Below are 23128 nucleotides of genomic sequence, written 5' to 3' on the forward strand. Positions count from 1 at the left end.
GTAGGCCTCTTAGCGCTTAGCATGTCCAATTGCAGTTTCTACAGAAAGAGTGTTTCAGAACGGCTCAATCAAAAGTAAGGTTCAACTCTGTTAGTTGAATGCACAGAACAGAAAGAATTTTCACAGAATGCCACTGTGTAGTTTATATTTGAATATATTCCTTTTTCCACCATTACCCTCTTAGCGCTCCGAATGTCCACTTGCATTTTCTACAGAAAGAGTGTTCAGAACTGCGCAATCAAAAGTATGGTTTAACTCTGTTAGCTTAATGAACATATCAGAAATAAGTTTCACACAATGCTTCTGTGTAGTTTTTATTTGAAGATATTATTTTTCCCAATAGAGGCCTCTTAGCGCTCAGAATGTCCAATTGCAGTTTCTACAGAAAGAGTGTTTCAGAAAGGCTCAATCAAAAGTCAGGTTCAACTCTGTTAGTTGAATGCACAGAACAGAAAGTAGTTTCATACAATGCTTCTGTGTAGTTTATAGTTGAACATATTCTTTTTTCCACTATTACCCACTTAGCGCTACGAATGTCCAGTTGCATTTTCTACAGACAGAGTGTTTCAAAACTGCTCAATCAAAAGTATGGTTTAACTCTGTTAGCTGAATGCTCAGATCAGAAAGAAGTTTCACAGAATGCTTCTGTGTAGTTTATATTTGAATATATTCCTTTTTCCACTACTACTCTCTTAGCGCTCCAAATGTCCAGTTGCATTTTCTACAGAAAGAGTGTTCAGATCTGCTCAATCAAAAGTATGGTTTAACTCTGTTAGCTGAATGCACAGATCAGAAAGAAGTTTCACAGAATGATTCTGTGTAGTTTATATTTGGAGACATTCCTTTTTCCATTATTTCCCTCTTAGCGCTCCGAATCTCCACTTGCATTTTCTACAGAAAGAGTGCTTCAGAACGGCTCAATCAAAACTAAGGTTCAACTCTTTTCGTTGAACAAACAGAACAGAAAGAAGTTTCACACAATTCTTCTGTGTAGTTTTTATTTGTAGACATTCTTTTTCCCAATATAGGCCTCTTAGCGCTCAGAATGTCCAATTGCAGTTTCTACAGAAAGAGTGTTTCAGAACGGCTCGATCAAAAGTAAGGTTCAACTCTGTTAGTTGAATGCACAGAACAGAAAGAAGTTTCATACAATGCTTCTGTGTAGTTTATATTTGAACATATTCTTTTTTCCACTATTACCCACTTAGCGCTACGATTGTCCAGTTGCATTTTCTACAGACAGAGTGTTTCAAAACTGCTCAATCAAAAGTATGGTTTAACTCTGTTAGCTGAATGCTCAGATCAGAAAGAAGTTTCACAGAATGCTTCGGTGTAGTTTATATTTGAATATATTCCTTTTTCCACTACTGCGCTCTTAGCGCTCCAAATGTTCAGTTGCATTTTCTACAGAAAGAGTGTTCAGATCTGCTCAATCAAAAGTATGGTTTAACTCTGTTAGCTGAATGCACAGATCAGAAAGAAGTTTCACAGAATGATTCTGTGTAGTTTATATTTGGAGACATTCCTTTTTCCACTATTACCCTCTTAGCGCTCCGAATCTCCACTTGCATTTTCTACAAAAAGAGTGTTTCATAACTGCTCAATCAAAAATATGTTTTATCTCTGTTAACTGAATTTACAGATCAGAAATAAGTTTCACAGAATGCATCTGTGTAGTTTTTATTTGAAGATATTCTTTTTTCCAATGTAGGCCTCTTAGCGCTTAGCATGTCCAATTGCAGTTTCTACAGAAAGAGTGTTTCAGAACGGCTCAATCAAAAGTAAGGTTCAACTCTGTTATTTGAATGCACAGAACAGAAAGAATTTTCACAGAATGCTACTGTGTAGTTTATATTTGAATATATTCCTTTTTCCACCATTAACCTCTTAGCGCTCCGAATGTCCACTTGCATTTTCTACAGAAAGAGTGTTCAGAACTGCGCAATCAAAAGTATGGTTTAACTCTGTTAGCTTAATGAACATATCAGAAATAAGTTTCACACAATGCTTCTGTGTAGTTTTTATTTGAAGATATTATTTTTCCCAATAGAGGCCTCTTAGCGCTCAGAATGTCCAATTGCAGTTTCTACAGAAAGAGTGTTTCAGAAAGGCTCAATCAAAAGTCAGGTTCAACTCTGTTAGTTGAATGTACAGAACAGAAAGAAGTTTCATACAATGCTTCTGTGTAGTTTATATTTGAACATATTCTTTTTTCCACTATTACCCACTTAGCGCTACGAATGTCCAGTTGCATTTTCTACAGACAGAGTGTTTCAAAACTGCTCAATCAAAAGTATGGTTTAACTCTGTTAGCTGAATGCTCAGATCAGAAAGAAGTTTCACAGAATGCTTCTGTGTAGTTTATATTTGAATATATTCCTTTTTCCACTACTACTCTCTTAGCGATCCAAATGTCCAGTTACATTTTCTACAGAAAGAGTGTTCAGATCTGCTCAATCAAAAGTATGGTTTAACTCTGTTAGCTGAATGCACAGATCAGAAAGAAGTTTCACAGAATGATTCTGTGTAGTTTATATTTGGAGACATTCCTTTTTACACTATTTCCCTCTTAGCGCTCCGAATCTCCACTGGCATTTTCTACAGAAAGAGTGATTCAGAACGGCTCAATCAAAACTAAGGTTCAACTCTTTTAGTTGAACAAACAGAACAGAAAGAAGTTTCACACAATTCTTCTGTGTAGTTTTTATTTGTAGACATTCATTTTCCCAATATAGGCCTCCTAGCGCTCAGAATGTCCAATTGCAGTTTCTACAGAAAGAGTGTTTCACAACGGCTCAATCAAAAGTAAGGTTCAACTCTGTTAGTTGAATGCACAGAACAGAAAGAAGTTTCATACAATGCTTCTGTGTAGTTTATATTTGAACATATTCTTTTTTCCACTCTTACCCACTTAGCGCTACGAATGTCCAGTTGCATTTTCTACAGACAGAGTGTTTCAAAACTGCTCAATCAAAAGTATGGTTTAACTCTGTTAGCTGAATGCTCAGATCAGAAAGAAGTTTCACAGAATTCTTCTGTGTAGTTTATATTTGAATATATTCCTTTTTCCACTACTACGCTCTTAGCGCTCCAAATGTCCAGTTGCATTTTCTACAGAAAGAGTGTTCAGATATGCTCAATCAAAAGTATGGTTTAACTCTGTTAGCTGAATGCACAGATCAGAAAGAAGTTTCACAGAATGATTCTGTGTAGTTTATATTTGGAGACATTCCTTTTTCCACTATTACCCTCTTAGCGCTCCGAATCTCCACTTGCATTTTCTACAAAAAGAGTGTTTCATAACTGCTCAATCAAAAATATGTTTTATCTCTGTTAAATGAATTTACAGATCAGAAATAAGTTTCACAGAATGCATCTGTGTATTTTTTATTTGAAGATATTCTTTTTCCCAATGTAGGCCTCTTAGCGCTTAGCATGTCCAATTGCAGTTTCTACAGAAAGAGTGTTTCAGAACGGCTCAATCAAAAGTAAGGTTCAACTCTGTTAGTTGAATGCACAGAACAGAAAGAATTTTCACAGAATGCCACGGTGTAGTTTATATTTGAATATATTCCTTTTTCCACCATTACCCTCTTAGCGCTCCGAATGTCCACTTGCATTTTCTACAGAAAGAGAGTTCAGAACTGCGCAATCAAAAGTATGGTTTAACTCTGTTAGCTTAATGAACATATCAGAAATAAGTTTCACACAATGCTTCTGTGTAGTTTTTATTTGAAGATATTATTTTTCCCAATAGAGGCCTCTTAGCGCTCAGAATGTCCAATTGCAGTTTCTACAGAAAGAGTGTTTCAGAAAGGCTCAATCAAAAGTCAGGTTCAACTCTGTTAGTTGAATGCACAGAACAGAAAGAAGTTTCATACAATGCTTCTGTGTAGTTTATATTTGAACATATTCTTTTTTCCACTCTTACCCACTTAGCGCTACGAATGTCCAGTTGCATTTTCTACAGACAGAGTGTTTCAAAACTGCTCAATCAAAAGTATGGTTTAACTCTGTTAGCTGAATGCTCAGATCAGAAAGAAGTTTCACAGAATGCTTCTGTGTAGTTTATATTTGAATATATTCCTTTTTCCACTACTACGCTCTTAGCGCTCCAAATGTCCAGTTGCATTTTCTACAGAAAGAGTGTTCAGATCTGCTCAATCAAAAGTATGGTTTAACTCTGTTAGCTAAATGCACAGATCAGAAAGAAGTTTCACAGAATGATTCTGTGTAGTTTATATTTGGAGACATTCCTTTTTCCACTATTACCCACTTAGCGCTCCGAATCTCCACTTGCATTTTCTACAAAAAGAGTGTTTCATAACTGCTCAATCAAAAATATGTTTTATCTCTGTTAAATGAATTTACAGATCAGAAATAAGTTTCACAGAATGCATCTGTGTAGTTTTTATTTGAAGATATTCTTTTTCCCAATGTAGGCCTCTTAGCGCTTAGCATGTCCAATTGCAGTTTCTACAGAAAGAGTGTTTCAGAACGGCTCAATCAAAAGTAAGGTTCAACTCTGTTAGTTGAATGCACAGAACAGAGAGAATTTTCACAGAATGCCACTGTGTAGTTTATATTTGAATATATTACTTTTTCCACCATTACCCTCTTAGCGCTCCGAATGTACACTTGCATTTTCTACAGAAAGAGTGTTCAGAACTGCGCAATCAAAAGTATGGTTTAACTCTGTTAGCTTAATGAACATATCAGAAATAAGTTTCACACAATGCTTCTGTGTAGTTTTTATTTGAAGATATTATTTTTCCCAATAGAGGCCTCTTAGCGCTCAGAATGTCCAATTGCAGTTTCTACAGAAAGAGTGTTTCAGAAAGGCTCAATCAAAAGTCAGGTTCAACTCTGTTAGTTGAATGCACAGAACAGAAAGAAGTTTCATACAATGCTTCTGTGTAGTTTATATTTGAACATATTCTTTTTTCCACTATTACCCACTTAGCGCTACGAATGTCCAGTTGCATTTTCTACAGACAGAGTGTTTCAAAACTGCTCAATCAAAAGTATGGTTTAACTCTGTTAGCTGAATTCTCAGATCAGAAAGAAGTTTCACAGAATGCTTCTGTGTAGTTTATATTTGAATATACTCCTTTTTCCACTACTACTCTCTTAGCGATCCAAATGTCCAGTTGCATTTTCTACAGAAAGAGTGTTCAGATCTGCTCAATCAAAAGTATGGTTTAACTCTGTTAGCTGAATGCACAGATCAGAAAGAAGTTTCACAGAATGATTCTGTGTAGTTTATATTTGGAGACATTCCTTTTTACACTATTTCCCTCTTAGCGCTCCGAATCTCCACTGGCATTTTCTACAGAAAGAGTGATTCAGAACGGCTCAATCAAAACTAAGGTTCAACTCTTTTAGTTGAACAAACAGAACAGAAAGAAGTTTCACACAATTCTTCTGTGTAGTTTTTATTTGTAGATATTCTTTTTCCCAATATAGGCCTCCTAGCGCTCAGAATGTCCAATTGCAGTTTCTACAGAAAGAGTGTTTCAGAACGGCTCAATCAAAAGTAAGGTTCAACTCTGTTAGTTGAATGCACAGAACAGAAAGAAGTTTCATACAATGCTTCTGTGTAGTTTATATTTGAACATATTCTTTTTTCCACTATTACCCACTTAGCGCTACGAATGTCCAGTTGCATTTTCTACAGACAGAGTGTTTCAAAACTGCTCAATCAAAGGTATGGTTTAACTCTGTTAGCTGAATGCTCAGATCAGAAAGAAGTGTCACAGAATGCTTCTGTGTAGTTTATATTTGAATATATTCCTTTTTCCACTACTACGCTCTTAGCGCTCCAAATGTCCAGTTGCATTTTCTACAGAAAGAGTGTTCAGATCTGCTCAATCAAAAGTATGGTTTAACTCTGTTAGCTGAATGCACAGATCAGAAAGAAGTTTCACCGAATGATTCTGTGTAGTTTATATTTGAAGACATTCCTTTTTCCACTATTACCCCCTTAGCGCTCCGAATCTCCACTTGCATTTTCTACAAAAAGAGTGTTTCATAACTGCTCAATCAAAAATATGTTTTATCTCTGTTAACTGAATTTACAGATCAGAAATAAGTTTCACAGAATGCATCTGTGTAGTTTTTATTTGAAGATATTCTTTTTCCCAATGTAGGCCTCTTAGCGCTTAGCATGTCCAATTGCAGTTTCTACAGAAAGTGTATTTCAGAACGGCTCAATCAAAAGTAAGGTTCAACTCTGTTAGTTGAATGCACAGAATAGAAAGAATTTTCACAGAATGCTACTGTGTAGTTTATATTTGAATATATTCCTTTTTCCACTATTACCCTCTTAGCGCTCCGAATGTCCACTTGCATTTTCTACAGAAAGAGTGTTCAGAACTGCGTAATCAAAAGTATGGTTTAACTCTGTTAGCTTAATGAACATATCAGGAATAAGTTTCACACAATGCTTCTGTGTAGTTTTTATTTGAAGATATTATTTTTCCCAATAGAGGCCTCTTAGCGCTCAGAATGTCCAATTGCAGTTTCTACAGAAAGAGTGTTTCAGAAAGGCTCAATCAAAAGTAAGGTTCAACTCTGTTAGTTGAATGCACAGAACAGAAAGAAGTTTCATACAATGCTTCTGTGTAGTTTATATTTGAACATATTCTGTTTTCCACTATTACCCACTTAGCGCTACGAATGTCCAGTTGCATTTTCTACAGACAGAGTGTTTCAAAACTGCTCAATCAAAAGTATGGTTTAACTCTGTTAGCTGAATGCTCAGATCAGAAAGAAGTTTCACAGAATGCTTCTGTGTAGTTTATATTTGAATATATTCCTTTTTCCACTACTACTCTCTTAGCGCTCCAAATGTCCAGTTGCATTTTCTACAGAAAGAGTGTTCAGATCTGCTCAATCAAAAGTATGGTTTAACTCTGTTAGCTGAATGCACAGATCAGAAAGAAGTTTCACAGAATGATTCTGAGTAGTTTATATTTGGAGACATTCCTTTTTCCACTATTACCCTATTAGCGCTCCGAATCTCCACTTGCATTTTCTACAAAAAGAGTGTTTCATAACTGCTCAATCAAAAATATGTTTTATCTCTGTTAACTGAATTTACAGATCAGAAATAAGTTTCACAGAATGCATCTGTGTAGTTTTTATTTGAAGATATTCTTTTTCCCAATGTAGGCCTCTTAGCGCTTAGCATGTCCAATTGCAGTTTCTACAGAAAGAGTGTTTCAGAACGGCTCAATCAAAAGTAAGGTTCAACTCTGTTAGTTGAATGCACAGAACAGAAAGAATTTTCACAGAATGCCACTGTGTAGTTTATATTTGAATATATTCCTTTTTCCACCATTACCCTCTTAGCGCTCCGAATGTCCACTTGCATTTTCTACAGAAAGAGTGTTCAGAACTGCGCAATCAAAAGTATGGTTTAACTCTGTTAGCTTAATGAACATATCAGAAATAAGTTTCACACAATGCTTCTGTGTAGTTTTTATTTGAAGATATTATTTTTCCCAATAGAGGCCTCTTAGCGCTCAGAATGTCCAATTGCAGTTTCTACAGAAAGAGTGTTTCAGAAAGGCTCAATCAAAAGTCAGGTTCAACTCTGTTAGTTGAATGCACAGAACAGAAAGTAGTTTCATACAATGCTTCTGTGTAGTTTATAGTTGAACATATTCTTTTTTCCACTATTACCCACTTAGCGCTACGAATGTCCAGTTGCATTTTCTACAGACAGAGTGTTTCAAAACTGCTCAATGAAAAGTATGGTTTAACTCTGTTAGCTGAATGCTCAGATCAGAAAGAAGTTTCACAGAATGCTTCTGTGTAGTTTATATTTGAATATATTCCTTTTTCCACTACTACTCTCTTAGCGCTCCAAATGTCCAGTTGCATTTTCTACAGAAAGAGTGTTCAGATCTGCTCAATTAAAAGTATGGTTTAACTCTGTTAGCTGAATGCACAGATCAGAAAGAAGTTTCACAGAATGATTCTGTGTAGTTTATATTTGGAGACATTCCTTTTTCCATTATTTCCCTCTTAGCGCTCCGAATCTCCACTTGCATTTTCTACAGAAAGAGTGCTTCAGAACGGCTCAATCAAAACTAAGGTTCAACTCTTTTCGTTGAACAAACAGAACAGAAAGAAGTTTCACACAATTCTTCTGTGTAGTTTTTATTTGTAGACATTCTTTTTCCCAATATAGGCCTCTTAGCGCTCAGAATGTCCAATTGCAGTTTCTACAGAAAGAGTGTTTCAGAACGGCTCGATCAAAAGTAAGGTTCAACTCTGTTAGTTGAATGCACAGAACAGAAAGAAGTTTCATACAATGCTTCTGTGTAGTTTCTATTTGAACATATTCTTTTTTCCACTATTACCCACTTAGCGCTACGATTGTCCAGTTGCATTTTCTACAGACAGAGTGTTTCAAAACTGCTCAATCAAAAGTATGGTTTAACTCTGTTAGCTGAATGCTCAGATCAGAAAGAAGTTTCACAGAATGCTTCGGTGTAGTTTATATTTGAATATATTCCTTTTTCCACTACTGCGCTCTTAGCGCTCCAAATGTTCAGTTGCATTTTCTACAGAAAGAGTGTTCAGATCTGCTCAATCAAAAGTATGGTTTAACTCTGTTAGCTGAATGCACAGATCAGAAAGAACTTTCACAGAATGATTCTGTGTAGTTTATATTTGGAGACATTCCTTTTTCCACTATTACCCTCTTAGCGCTCCGAATCTCCACTTGCATTTTCTACAAAAAGAGTGTTTCATAACTGCTCAATCAAAAATATGTTTTATCTCTGTTAACTGAATTTACAGATCAGAAATAAGTTTCACAGAATGCATCTGTGTAGTTTTTATTTGAAGATATTCTTTTTTCCAATGTAGGCCTCTTAGCGCTTAGCATGTCCAATTGCAGTTTCTACAGAAAGAGTGTTTCAGAACGGCTCAATCAAAATTAAGGTTCAACTCTGTTAGTTGAATGCACAGAACAGAAAGAATTTTCACAGAATGCTACTGTGTAGTTTATATTTGAATATATTCCTTTTTCCACCATTAACCTCTTAGCGCTCCGAATGTCCACTTGCATTTTCTACAGAAAGAGTGTTCAGAACTGCGCAATCAAAAGTATGGTTTAACTCTGTTAGCTTAATGAACATATCAGAAATAAGTTTCACACAATGCTTCTGTGTAGTTTTTATTTGAAGATATTATTTTTCCCAATAGAGGCCTCTTAGCGCTCAGAATGTCCAATTGCAGTTTCTACAGAAAGAGTGTTTCAGAAAGGCTCAATCAAAAGTCAGGTTCAACTCTGTTAGTTGAATGTACAGAACAGAAAGAAGTTTCATACAATGCTTCTGTGTAGTTTATATTTGAACATATTCTTTTTTCCACTATTACCCACTTAGCGCTACGAATGTCCAGTTGCATTTTCTACAGACAGAGTGTTTCAAAACTGCTCAATCAAAAGTATGGTTTAACTCTGTTAGCTGAATGCTCAGATCAGAAAGAAGTTTCACAGAATGCTTCTGTGTAGTTTATATTTGAATATATTCCTTTTTCCACTACTACTCTCTTAGCGATCCAAATGTCCAGTTACATTTTCTACAGAAAGAGTGTTCAGATCTGCTCAATCAAAAGTATGGTTTAACTCTGTTAGCTGAATGCACAGATCAGAAAGAAGTTTCACAGAATGATTCTGTGTAGTTTATATTTGGAGACATTCCTTTTTACACTATTTCCCTCTTAGCGCTCCGAATCTCCACTGGCATTTTCTACAGAAAGAGTGATTCAGAACGGCTCAATCAAAACTAAGGTTCAACTCTTTTAGTTGAACAAACAGAACAGAAAGAAGTTTCACACAATTCTTCTGTGTAGTTTTTATTTGTAGACATTCATTTTCCCAATATAGGCCTCCTAGCGCTCAGAATGTCCAATTGCAGTTTCTACAGAAAGAGTGTTTCACAACGGCTCAATCAAAAGTAAGGTTCAACTCTGTTAGTTGAATGCACAGAACAGAAAGAAGTTTCATACAATGCTTCTGTGTAGTTTATATTTGAACATATTCTTTTTTCCACTCTTACCCACTTAGCGCTACGAATGTCCAGTTTCATTTTCTACAGACAGAGTGTTTCAAAACTGCTCAATCAAAAGTATGGTTTAACTCTGTTAGCTGAATGCTCAGATCAGAAAGAAGTTTCACAGAATGCTTCTGTGTAGTTTATATTTGAATATATTCCTTTTTCCACTACTACGCTCTTAGCGCTCCAAATGTCCAGTTGCATTTTCTACAGAAAGAGTGTTCAGATATGCTCAATCAAAAGTATGGTTTAACTCTGTTAGCTGAATGCACAGATCAGAAAGAAGTTTCACAGAATGATTCTGTGTAGTTTATATTTGGAGACATTCCTTTTTCCACTATTACCCTCTTAGCGCTCCGAATCTCCACTTGCATTTTCTACAAAAAGAGTGTTTCATAACTGCTCAATCAAAAATATGTTTTATCTCTGTTAAATGAATTTACAGATCAGAAATAAGTTTCACAGAATGCATCTGTGTATTTTTTATTTGAAGATATTCTTTTTCCCAATGTAGGCCTCTTAGCGCTTAGCATGTCCAATTGCAGTTTCTACAGAAAGAGTGTTTCAGAACGGCTCAATCAAAAGTAAGGTTCAACTCTGTTAGTTGAATGCACAGAACAGAAAGAATTTTCACAGAATGCCACTGTGTAGTTTATATTTGAATATATTCCTTTTTCCACCATTACCCTCTTAGCGCTCCGAATGTCCACTTGCATTTTCTACAGAAAGAGTGTTCAGAACTGCGCAATCAAAAGTATGGTTTAACTCTGTTAGCTTAATGAACATATCAGAAATAAGTTTCACACAATGCTTCTGTGTAGTTTTTATTTGAAGATATTATTTTTCCCAATAGAGGCCTCTTAGCGCTCAGAATGTCCAATTGCAGTTTCTACAGAAAGAGTGTTTCAGAAAGGCTCAATCAAAAGTCAGGTTCAACTCTGTTAGTTGAATGCACAGAACAGAAAGAAGTTTCATACAATTCTTCTGTGTAGTTTATATTTGAACATATTCTTTTTTCCACTATTACCCACTTAGCGCTACGAATGTCCAGTTGCATTTTCTACAGACAGAGTGTTTCAAAACTGCTCAATCAAAAGTATGGTTTAAATCTGTTAGCTGAATGCTCAGATCAGAAAGAAGTTTCACAGAATGCTTCTGTGTAGTTTATATTTGAATATATTCCTTTTTCCACTACTACTCTCTTAGCGATCCAAATGTACAGTTGCATTTTCTACAGAAAGAGTGTTCAGATCTGCTCAATCAAAAGTATGGTTTAACTCTGTTAGCTGAATGCACAGATCAGAAAGAAGTTTCACAGAATGATTCTGTGTAGTTTATATTTGGAGACATTCCTTTTTACACTATTTCCCTCTTAGCGCTCCGAATCTCCACTGGCATTTTCTACAGAAAGAGTGATTCAGAACGGCTCAATCAAAACTAAGGTTCAACTCTTTTAGTTGAACAAACAGAACAGGAAGAGGTTTCACACAATTCTTCTGTGTAGTTTTTATTTGTAGATATTCTTTTTCCCAATATAGGCCTCCTAGCGCTCAGAATGTCCAATTGCAGTTTCTACAGAAAGAGTGTTTCAGAACGGCTCAATCAAAAGTAAGGTTCAACTCTGTTAGTTGAATGCACAGAACAGAAAGAAGTTTCATACAATGCTTCTGTGTAGTTTATATTTGAACATATTCTTTTTTCCACTATTACCCACTTAGCGCTACGAATGTCCAGTTGCATTTTCTACAGACAGAGTGTTTCAAAACTGCTCAATCAAAGGTATGGTTTAACTCTGTTAGCTGAATGATCAGATCAGAAAGAAGTTTCACAGAATGCTTCTGTGTAGTTTATATTTGAATATATTCCTTTTTCCACTACTACGCTCTTAGCGCTCCAAATGTCCAGTTGCATTTTCTACAGAAAGAGTGTTCAGATCTGCTCAATCAAAAGTATGGTTTAACTCTGTTAGCTGAATGCACAGATCAGAAAGAAGTTTCACCGAATGATTCTGTGTAGTTTATATTTGAAGACATTCCTTTTTCCACTATTACCCCCTTAGCGCTCCGAATCTCCACTTGCATTTTCTACAAAAAGAGTGTTTCATAACTGCTCAATCAAAAATATGTTTTATCTCTGTTAACTGAATTTACAGATCAGAAATAAGTTTCACAGAATGCATCTGTGTAGTTTTTATTTGAAGATATTCTTTTTCCCAATGTAGGCCTCTTAGCGCTTAGCATGTCCAATTGCAGTTTCTACAGAAAGTGTATTTCAGAACGGCTCAATCAAAAGTAAGGTTCAACTCTGTTAGTTGAATGCACAGAATAGAAAGAATTTTCACAGAATGCTACTGTGTAGTTTGTATTTGAATATATTCCTTTTTCCACTATTACCCTCTTAGCGCTCCGAATGTCCACTTGCATTTTCTACAGAAAGAGTGTTCAGAACTGCGCAATCAAAAGTATGGTTTAACTCTGTTAGCTTTATGAACATATCAGGAATAAGTTTCACACAATGCTTCTGTGTAGTTTTTATTTGAAGATATTATTTTTCCCAATAGAGGCCTCTTAGCGCTCAGAATGTCCAATTGCAGTTTCTACAGAAAGAGTGTTTCAGAAAGGCTCAATCAAAAGTAAGGTTCAACTCTGTTAGTTGAATGCACAGAACAGAAAGAAGTTTCATACAATGCTTCTGTGTAGTTTATATTTGAACATATTCTTTTTTCCACTATTACCCACTTAGCGCTACGAATGTCCAGTTGCATTTTCTACAGACAGAGGGTTTCAAAACTGCTCAATCAAAAGTATGGTTTAACTCTGTTAGCTGAATGCTCAGATCAGAAAGAAGTTTCACAGAATGCTTCTGTGTAGTTTATATTTGAATATATTCCTTTTTCCACTACTACTCTCTTAGCGCTCCAAATGTCCAGTTGCATTTTCTACAGAAAGAGTGTTCAGATCTGCTCAATCAAAAGTATGGTTTAACTCTGTTAGCTGAATGCACACATCACAAAGAAGTTTCACAGAATGATTCTGTGTAGTTTACATTTGAAGACATTCCTTTTTCCACTATTACCCACTTAGCGCTCCGAATCTCCACTTGCATTTTCTACAGAAAGAGTGTTTCAGAACGGCTCAATCAAAACTAAGGTTCAACTCTTTTAGTTGAACAAACAGAACAGAAAGATGTTTCACACAATTCTTCTGTGTAGTTTTTATTTGTAGACATTCTTTTTCCCAATATAGGCCTCCTAGCGCTCAGAATGTCCAATTGCAGTTTCTACAGAAAGAGTGTTTCAGAAAGGCTCAATCAAAAGTAAGGTTCAACTCTGTTAGTTGAATGCACAGAACAGAAAGAATTTTTTCAGAATGCTACTGTGTAGTTTATATTTGAATATATTCCTTTTTCCACTATTACCCTCTTAGCGCTCCGAATGTCCACTTGCATTTTCTACAGAAAGAGTGTACAGAACTGCGCAATCAAAAGTATGGTTTAACTCTGTTAGCTTAATGAACATATCAGAAATAAGTTTCACAGAATGCTTCTGTGTAGTTTTTATTTGAAGATATTATTTTTCCCAATATAGGCCTCTTAGCGCTCAGAATGTCCAATTGAAGTTTCTACAGAAAGAGTGTTTCAGAAAGGCTCAATCAAAAGTAAGGTTCAACTCTGTTAGTTGAATGCACAGAACAGAAAGAAATTTCATACAATGCTTCTGTGTAGTTTATATTTGAACATATTTTTTTTCCACATTACCCGCTTAGCGCTACGAATGTCCAGTTGCATTTTCTACAGACAGAGTGTTTCAAAACTGCTCAATCAAAAGTATGGTTTAACTCTGTTAGCTGAATGCTCAGATCAGAAAAAAGTTTCACGGAATGCTTCTGTGTAGTTTATATTTGAATATATTCCTTTTTCCACTACTACGCTCTTAGCGCTCCAAATGTCCAGTTGCATTTTCTACAGAAAGAGTGTTCAGATCTGCTCAATCAAAAGTATGGTTTAACTCTGTTAGCTGAATGCACAGATCACAAAGATGTTTCTTAGAATGATTCTGTGTAGTTTATCTTTGAAGACATTCCTTTTTCCACTATTACCTTATTAGCGCTCCGAATCTCCACTTGCATTTTCTACAAAAAGAGTGTTTCATAACTGCTCAATCAAAAATATGTTTTATCTCTGTTAACTGAATTTACAGATCAGAAATTAGTTTCACAGAATGCATCTGTGTAGTTTTTATTTGAAGATATTCTTTTTCCCAATGTAGGCCTCTTAGCGCTTAGCATGTCCAATTGCAGTTTCTACAGAAAGAGTGTTTCAGAACGGCTCAATCAAAAGTAAGGTTCAACTCTGTTAGTTGAATGCACAGAACAGAAAGAATTTTCACAGAATGCTACTGTGTAGTTTATATTTGAATATATTCCTTTTTCCACTATTACCCTCTTAGCGCTCCGAATGTCCACTTGCATTTTCTACAGAAAGAGTGTTCAGAACTGCGCAATCAAAAGTATGGTTTAACTCTGTTAGCTTAATGAACATATCAGAAATAAGTTTCACACAATGCTTCTGTGTAGTTTTTATTTGAAGATATTATTTTTCCCAATATAGGCCTCTTAGCGCTCAGAATGTCCAATTGCAGTTTCTACAGAAAGAGTGTTTCAGAAAGGCTCAATCAAAAGTCAGGTTCAACTCTGTTAGTTGAATGCACAGAACAGAAAGAAGTTTCATACAATGCTTCTGTGTAGTTTATATTTGAACATATTCTTTTTTCCACTATTACCCACTTAGCGCTACGAATGTCCAGTTGCATTTTCTACAGACAGAGTGTTTCAAAACTGCTCAATCAAAAGTATGGTTTAACTCTGTTAGCTGAATGCTCAGATCAGAAAGAAGTTTCACAGAATGCTTCTGTGTAGTTTATATTTGAATATATTCCTTTTTCCACTACTACTCTCTTAGCGCTCCAAATGTCCAGTTGCATTTTCTACAGAAAGAGTGTTCAGATCTGCTCAATCAAAAGTATGGTTTAACTCTGTTAGCTGAATGCACAGATCAGAAAGAAGTTTCACAGAATGATTCTGTGTAGTTTATATTTGGAGACATTCCTTTTTCCACTATTACCCTCTTAGCGCTCCGAATCTCCACTTGCATTTTCTACAGAAAGAGTGTTTCAGAACGGCTCAATCAAAACTAACGTCCAACTCTTTTAGTTGAACAAACAGAACAGAAAGAAGTTTCACACAATTCTTCTGTGTAGTTTTTATTTGTAGACATTCTTTTTCCCAATATAGGCCTCTTAGCGCTCAGAATGTCCAATTGCAGTTTCTACAGAAAGAGTGTTTCAGAACGGCTCAATCAAAAGTAAGGTTCAACTCTGTTAGTTGAATGCACAGAACAGAAAGAAGTTTCATACAATGCTTCTGTGTAGTTTATATTTGAACATATTCTTTTTTCCACTATTACCCACTTAGCGCTACGAATGTCCATTTGCATTTTCTACAGACAGAGTGTTTCAAAACTGCTCAATCAAAAGTATGGTTTAACTCTGTTAGCTGAATGCTCAGATCAGAAAGAAGTTTCACAGAATGCTTCTGTGTAGTTTATATTTGAATATATTACTTTTTCCACTACTACACTCTTAGCGCTCCAAATGTCCAGTTGCATTTTCTACAGAAAGAGTGTTCAGATCTGCTCAATCAAAAGTATGGTTTAATTCTGTTAGCTGAATGCACAGATCACAAAGAAGTTTCACAGAATGATTCTGTGTAGTTTATATTTGAAGACATTCCTTTTTCCACTATTACCCACTTAGCGCTCCGAATCTCCACTTGCATTTTCTACAAAAAGAGTGTTTCATAACTGCTCAATCAAAAATATGTTTTATCTCTGTTAACTGAATTTACAGATCAGAAATAAGTTTCACAGAATGCATCTGTGTAGTTTTTATTTGAAGATATTCTTTTTCCCAATGTAGGCCTCTTAGCGCTTGGCATGTCCAATTGCAGTTTCTACAGAAAGAGTGTTTCAGAACGGCTCAATCAAAAGTAAGGTTCAACTCTGTTAGTTGAATGCACAGAACAGAAAGTATTTTCACAGAATGCTACTGTGTAGTTTATATTTGAATATATTCCTTTTTCCACTATTACCCTCTTAGCGCTCCGAATGTCCACTTGCATTTTCTACAGAAAGAGTGTTCAGAACTGCGCAATCAAAAGTATGGTTTAACTCTGTTAGCTTAATGAACATATCAGAAATAAGTTTCACACAATGCTTCTGTGTAGTTTTTATTTGAAGATATTATTTTTCCCAATATAGGCCTCTTAGCGCTCAGAATGTCCAATTGCAGTTTCTACAGAAAGAGTGTTTCAGAAAGGCTCAATCAAAAGTAAGGTTCAACTCTGTTAGTTGAATACACAGAACAGAAAGAAGTTTCATACAATGCTTCTGTGTAGTTTATATTTGAACATATTCTTTTTCCACTATTACCCACTTAGCGCTACGCATGTCCAGTTGCATTTTCTACAGACAGAGTGTTTCAAAACTGCTCAATCAAAATTATGGTTTAACTCTGTTAGCTGAATGCTCAGATCAGAAAGAAGTTTCACAGAATGCTTCTGTGTAGTTTATATTTGAATATATTCCTTTTTCCACTACTACTCTCTTAGCGCTCCAAATGTCCAGTTGCATTTTCTACAGAAAGAGTGTTCAGATCTGCTCAATCAAAAGTATGGTTTAACTCTGTTAGCTGAATGCACAGATCACAAAGAAGTTTCTTAGAATGATTCTGTGTAGTTTATATTTGAAGACATTCCTTTTTCCACTATTACCCTCTTAGCGCTCCGAATCTCCACTTGCATTTTCTACAAAAAGAGTGTTTCATAACTGCTCAATCAAAAATATGTTTTATCTCTGTTAACTGAATTTACAGATCAGAAATAAGTTTCACAGAATGCATCTGTGTAGTTTTTATTTGAAGATATTATTTTTCCCAATGTAGGCCTCTTAGCGCTTAGCATGTCCAATTGCAGTTTCTACAGAAAGAGTGTTTCAGAACGGCTCAATCAAAACTAAGGTTCAACTCTGTTAGTTGAATGCACAGAACAGAAAGAATTTTCACAGAATGCTACTGTGTAGTTTATATTTGAATATATTCCTTTTTCCACTATTACCCTCTTAGCGCTCCGAATGTCCACTTGTATTTTCTACAGAAAGAGTGTTCAGAACTGCGCAATCAAAAGTATGGTTTAACTCTGTTAGCTTAATGAACATATCAGAAATAAGATTCACACAATGCTTCTGTGTAGTTTTTATTTGAAGATATTATTTTTCCCAATATAGGCCTCTTAGCGCTCAGAATGTCCAATTGCAGTTTCTACAGAAAGAGTGTTTCAGAAAGGCTCAATCAAAAGTCAGGTTCAACTCTGTTAGTTGAATGCACAGAACAGAAAGAAGTTTCATACAATGCTTCTGTGTAGTTTATATTTGAACATATTCTTTTTTCCACTATTACCCACTTAGCGCTACGAATGTCCAGTTGCATTTTCTACAGACAGAGTGTTTCAAAACTGCTCAATCAAAAGTATGGTTTAACTCTGTTAGCTGAATGCTCAGATCAGAAAGAAGTTTCACAGAATGCTTCTGTGTAGTTTATATTTGAATATATTCCTTTTTCCACTACTACTCTCTTAGCGCTCCAAATGTCCAGTTGCATTTTCTACAGAAAGAGTGTTCAGATCTGCTCAATCAAAAGTATGGTTTAACTCTGTTAGCTGAATGCACAGATCAGAAAGAAGTTTCACAGAATGATTCTGTGTAGTTTATATTTGGAGACATTCCTTTTTCCACTATTTCCCTCTTAGCGCTCCGAATCTCCACTTACATTTTCTACAGAAAGAGTGATTCAGAACGGCTCAATCAAAACTAAGGTTCAACTCTTTTAGTTGAACAAACAGAACAGAAAGAAGTTTCACACAATTCTTCTGTGTAGTTTTTATTAGTAGACATTCTTTTTCCCAATATAGGCCTCCTAGCGCTCAGAATGTCCAATTGCAGTTTCTAGAGAAAGAGTGTTTCAGAACGGCTCAATCAAAAGTAAGGTTCAACTCTGTTAGTTGAATGCACAGAACAGAAAGAAGTTTCATACAATGCTTCTGTGTAGTTTATATTTGAACATATTCTTTTTTCCACTATTACCCACTTAGCGCTACGAATGTCCAGTTGCATTTTCTACAGACAGAGTGTTTCAAAACTGCTCAATCAAAAGTATGGTTTAACTCTGTTAGCTGAATGCTCAGATCAGAAAGAAGTTTCACAGAATGCTTCTGTGTAGTTTATATTTGAATATATTCCTTTTTCCACTACTACGCTCTTAGCGCTCCAAATGTCCAGTTGCATTTTCTACAGAAAGAGTGTTCAGATCTGCTCAATCAAAAGTATGGTTTAACTCTGTTAGCTGAATGCACAGATCAGAAAGAAGTTTCACCGAATGATTCTGTGTAGTTTATATTTGAAGACATTCTTTTTCCACTATTACACTCTTAGCGCTCCGAATCTCCACTTGCATTTTCTACAAAAAGAGTGTTTCATAACTGCTCAATCAAAAATATGTTTTATCTCTGTTAACTGAATTTACAGATCAGAAATAAGTTTCACAGAATGCATCTGTGTAGTTTTTATTTGAAGATATTCTTTTTCCCAATGTAGGCCTCTTAGCGCTTAGCATGTCCAATTGCAGTTTCTACAGAAAGAGTGTTTCAGAACGGCTCAATCAAAAGTAAGGTTCAACTCTGTTAGTTGAATGCACAGAACAGAAAGAATTTTCACAGAATGCTACTGTGTAGTTCATATTTGAATATATTCCTTTTTCCACTATTACCCTCTTAGCGCTCCGAATGTCCACTTGCATTTTCTACAGAAAGAGTGTTCAGAACTGCGCAATCAAAAGTATGGTTTAACTCTGTTAGCTTAATGAACATATCAGAAATAAGTTTCACACAATGCTTCTGTGTAGTTTTTATTTGAAGATATTATTTTTCCCAATAGAGTCCTCTTAGCGCTCAGAATGTCCAATTGCAGTTTCTACAGAAAGAGTGTTTCAGAAAGGCTCAATCAAAAGTCAGGTTCAACTCTGTTAGTTGAATGCACAGAACAGAAAGAAGTTTCATACAATGCTTCTGTGTAGTTTATATTTGAACATATTCTTTTTTCCACTATTACCCACTTAGCGCTACGAATGTCCAGTTGCATTTTCTACAGACAAGTGTTTCAAAACTGCTCAATCAAAAGTATGGTTTAACTCTGTTAGCTGAATGCTCAGATCAGAAAGAAGTTTCACAGAATGCTTCTGTGTAGTTTATATTTGAATATATTCCTTTTTCCACTACTACTCTCTTAGCGCTCCAAATGTCCAGTTGCATTTTCTACATAAAGAGTGTTCAGATCTGCTCAATCAAAAGTATGGTTTAACTCTGTTAGCTGAATGCACAGATCAGAAAGAAGTTTCACAGAATGATTCTGTGTAGTTTATATTTGGAGACATTCCTTTTTCCACTATTTCCCTCTTAGCGCTCCGAATCTCCACTTGCATTTTCTACAGAAAGAGTGTTTCAGAACGGCTCAATCAAAACTGAGGTTCAACTCTTTTAGTTGAACAAACAGAAGAGAAAGAAGTTTCACACAATTCTTCTGTGTAGTTTTTATTTGTAGACATTCTTTTTCCCAATATAGGCCTCTTAGCGCTCAGAATGTCCAATTGCAGTTTCTACAGAAAGAGTGTTTCAGAACGACACAATCAAAAGTAAGGTTCAACTCTGTTAGTTGAATGCACAGAACAGAAAGTAGTTTCATACAATGCTTCTGTGTAGTTTATATTTGAACATATTCTTTTTTCCACTATTACCCACTTAGTGCTACGAATGTCCAGTTGCATTTTCTACAGACAGAGTGTTTCAAAACTGCTCAATCAAAAGTATGGTTTAACTCTGTTAGCTGAATGCTCAGATCAGAAAGAAGTTTCACAGAATGCTTCTGTGTAGTTTATATTTGAATATATTCCCTTTTCCACTACTACGCTCTTAGCGCTCCAAATGTCCAGTTGCATTTTCTACAGAAAGAGTGTTCAGATCTGCTCAATCAAAGGTATGTTTTAACTCTGTTAGCTGAATACACAGATCAGAAAGAAGTTTCACCGAATGATTCTGTGTAGTTTATATTTGAAGACATTCCTTTTTCCACTATTACCCTCTTAGCGCTCCGAATCTCCACTTGCATTTTCTACAAAAAGAGTGTTTCATAACTGCTCAATCAAAAATATGTTTTATCTCTGTTAACTGAATTTACAGATCAGAAATAAGTTTCACAGAATGCATCTGTGTAGTTTTTATTTGAAGATATTCTTTTTCCCAATATAGGCCTCTTAGCGCTTAGCATGTCCAATTGCAGTTTCTACAGAAAGAGTGTTTCAGAACGGCTCAATCAAAAGTAAGGTTCAACTCTGTTAGTTGAATGCACAGAACAGAAAGAATTTTCACAGAATGCTACTGTGTAGTTTATATTTGAATATATTCCTTTTTCCACTATTACCCTCTTAGCGCTCCGAATGTCCACTTGCATTTTCTACAGAAAGAGTGTTCAGAACTGCGAAATCAAAAGTATGGTTTAACTCTGTTAGCTTAATGAACATATCAGAAATAAGTTTCACACAATGCTTCTGTGTAGTTTTTATTTGAAGATATTATTTTTCCCAATAGAGGCCTCTTAGCGCTCAGAATGTCCAATTGCAGTTTCTACAGAAAGAGTGTTTCAGAAAGGCTCAATCAAAAGTCAGGTTCAACTCTGTTAGTTGAATGTACAGAACAGAAAGAAGTTTCATACAATGCTTCTGTGTAGTTTATATTTGAACATATTCTTTTTTCCACTATTACCCACTTAGCGCTACGAATGTCCAGTTGCATTTTCTACAGACAGAGTGTTTCAAAACTGCTCAATCAAAAGTATGGTTTAACTCTGTTAGCTGAATGCTCAGATCAGAAAGAAGTTTCACAGAATGCTTCTGTGTAGTTTATATTTGAATATATTCCTTTTTCCACTACTACTCTCTTAGCGATCCAAATGTCCAGTTACATTTTCTACAGAAAGAGTGTTCAGATCTGCTCAATCAAAAGTATGGTTTAACTCTGTTAGCTGAATGCACAGATCAGAAAGAAGTTTCACAGAATGATTCTGTGTAGTTTATATTTGGAGACATTCCTTTTTACACTATTTCCCTCTTAGCGCTCCGAATCTCCACTGGCATTTTCTACAGAAAGAGTGATTCAGAACGGCTCAATCAAAACTAAGGTTCAACTCTTTTAGTTGAACAAACAGAACAGAAAGAAGTTTCACACAATTCTTCTGTGTAGTTTTTATTTGTAGACATTCATTTTCCCAATATAGGCCTCCTAGCGCTCAGAATGTCCAATTGCAGTTTCTACAGAAAGAGTGTTTCACAACGGCTCAATCAAAAGTAAGGTTCAACTCTGTTAGTTGAATGCACAGAACAGAAAGAAGTTTCATACAATGCTTCTGTGTAGTTTATATTTGAACATATTCTTTTTTCCACTCTTACCCACTTAGCGCTACGAATGTCCAGTTTCATTTTCTACAGACAGAGTGTTTCAAAACTGCTCAATCAAAAGTATGGTTTAACTCTGTTAGCTGAATGCTCAGATCAGAAAGAAGTTTCACAGAATGCTTCTGTGTAGTTTATATTTGAATATATTCCTTTTTCCACTACTACGCTCTTAGCGCTCCAAATGTCCAGTTGCATTTTCTACAGAAAGAGTGTTCAGATATGCTCAATCAAAAGTATGGTTTAACTCTGTTAGCTGAATGCACAGATCAGAAAGAAGTTTCACAGAATGATTCTGTGTAGTTTATATTTGGAGACATTCCTTTTTCCACTATTACCCTCTTAGCGCTCCGAATCTCCACTTGCATTTTCTACAAAAAGAGTGTTTCATAACTGCTCAATCAAAAATATGTTTTATCTCTGTTAAATGAATTTACAGATCAGAAATAAGTTTCACAGAATGCATCTGTGTATTTTTTATTTGAAGATATTCTTTTTCCCAATGTAGGCCTCTTAGCGCTTAGCATGTCCAATTGCAGTTTCTACAGAAAGAGTGTTTAAGAACGGCTCAATCAAAAGTAAGGTTCAACTCTGTTAGTTGAATGCACAGAACAGAAAGAATTTTCACAGAATGCCACTGTGTAGTTTATATTTGAATATATTCCTTTTTCCACCATTACCCTCTTAGCGCTCCGAATGTCCACTTGCATTTTCTACAGAAAGAGTGTTCAGAACTGCGCAATCAAAAGTATGGTTTAACTCTGTTAGCTTAATGAACATATCAGAAATAAGTTTCACACAATGCTTCTGTGTAGTTTTTATTTGAAGATATTATTTTTCCCAATAGAGGCCTCTTAGCGCTCAGAATGTCCAATTGCAGTTTCTACAGAAAGAGTGTTTCAGAAAGGCTCAATCAAATGTCAGGTTCAACTCTGTTAGTTGAATGCACAGAACAGAAAGAAGTTTCATACAATGCTTCTGTGTAGTTTATATTTGAACATATTCTTTTTTCCACTATTACCCACTTAGCGCTACGAATGTCCAGTTGCATTTTCTACAGACAGAGTGTTTCAAAACTGCTCAATCAAAAGTATGGTTTAAATCTGTTAGCTGAATGCTCAGATCAGAAAGAAGTTTCACAGAATGCTTCTGTGTAGTTTATATTTGAATATATTCCTTTTTCCACTACTACTCTCTTAGCGATCCAAATGTACAGTTGCATTTTCTACAGAAAGAGTGTTCAGATCTGCTCAATCAAAAGTATGGTTTAACTCTGTTAGCTGAATGCACAGATCAGAAAGAAGTTTCACAGAATGATTCTGTGTAGTTTATATTTGGAGACATTCCTTTTTACACTATTTCCCTCTTAGCGCTCCGAATCTCCACTGGCATTTTCTACAGAAAGAGTGATTCAGAACGGCTCAATCAAAACTAAGGTTCAACTCTT

The sequence above is a fragment of the Symphalangus syndactylus genome, chromosome 12, assembly GCF_028878055.3.
Source record: "Symphalangus syndactylus isolate Jambi chromosome 12, NHGRI_mSymSyn1-v2.1_pri, whole genome shotgun sequence".
NCBI classification, from domain to species: Eukaryota; Metazoa; Chordata; class Mammalia; order Primates; family Hylobatidae; genus Symphalangus; species Symphalangus syndactylus.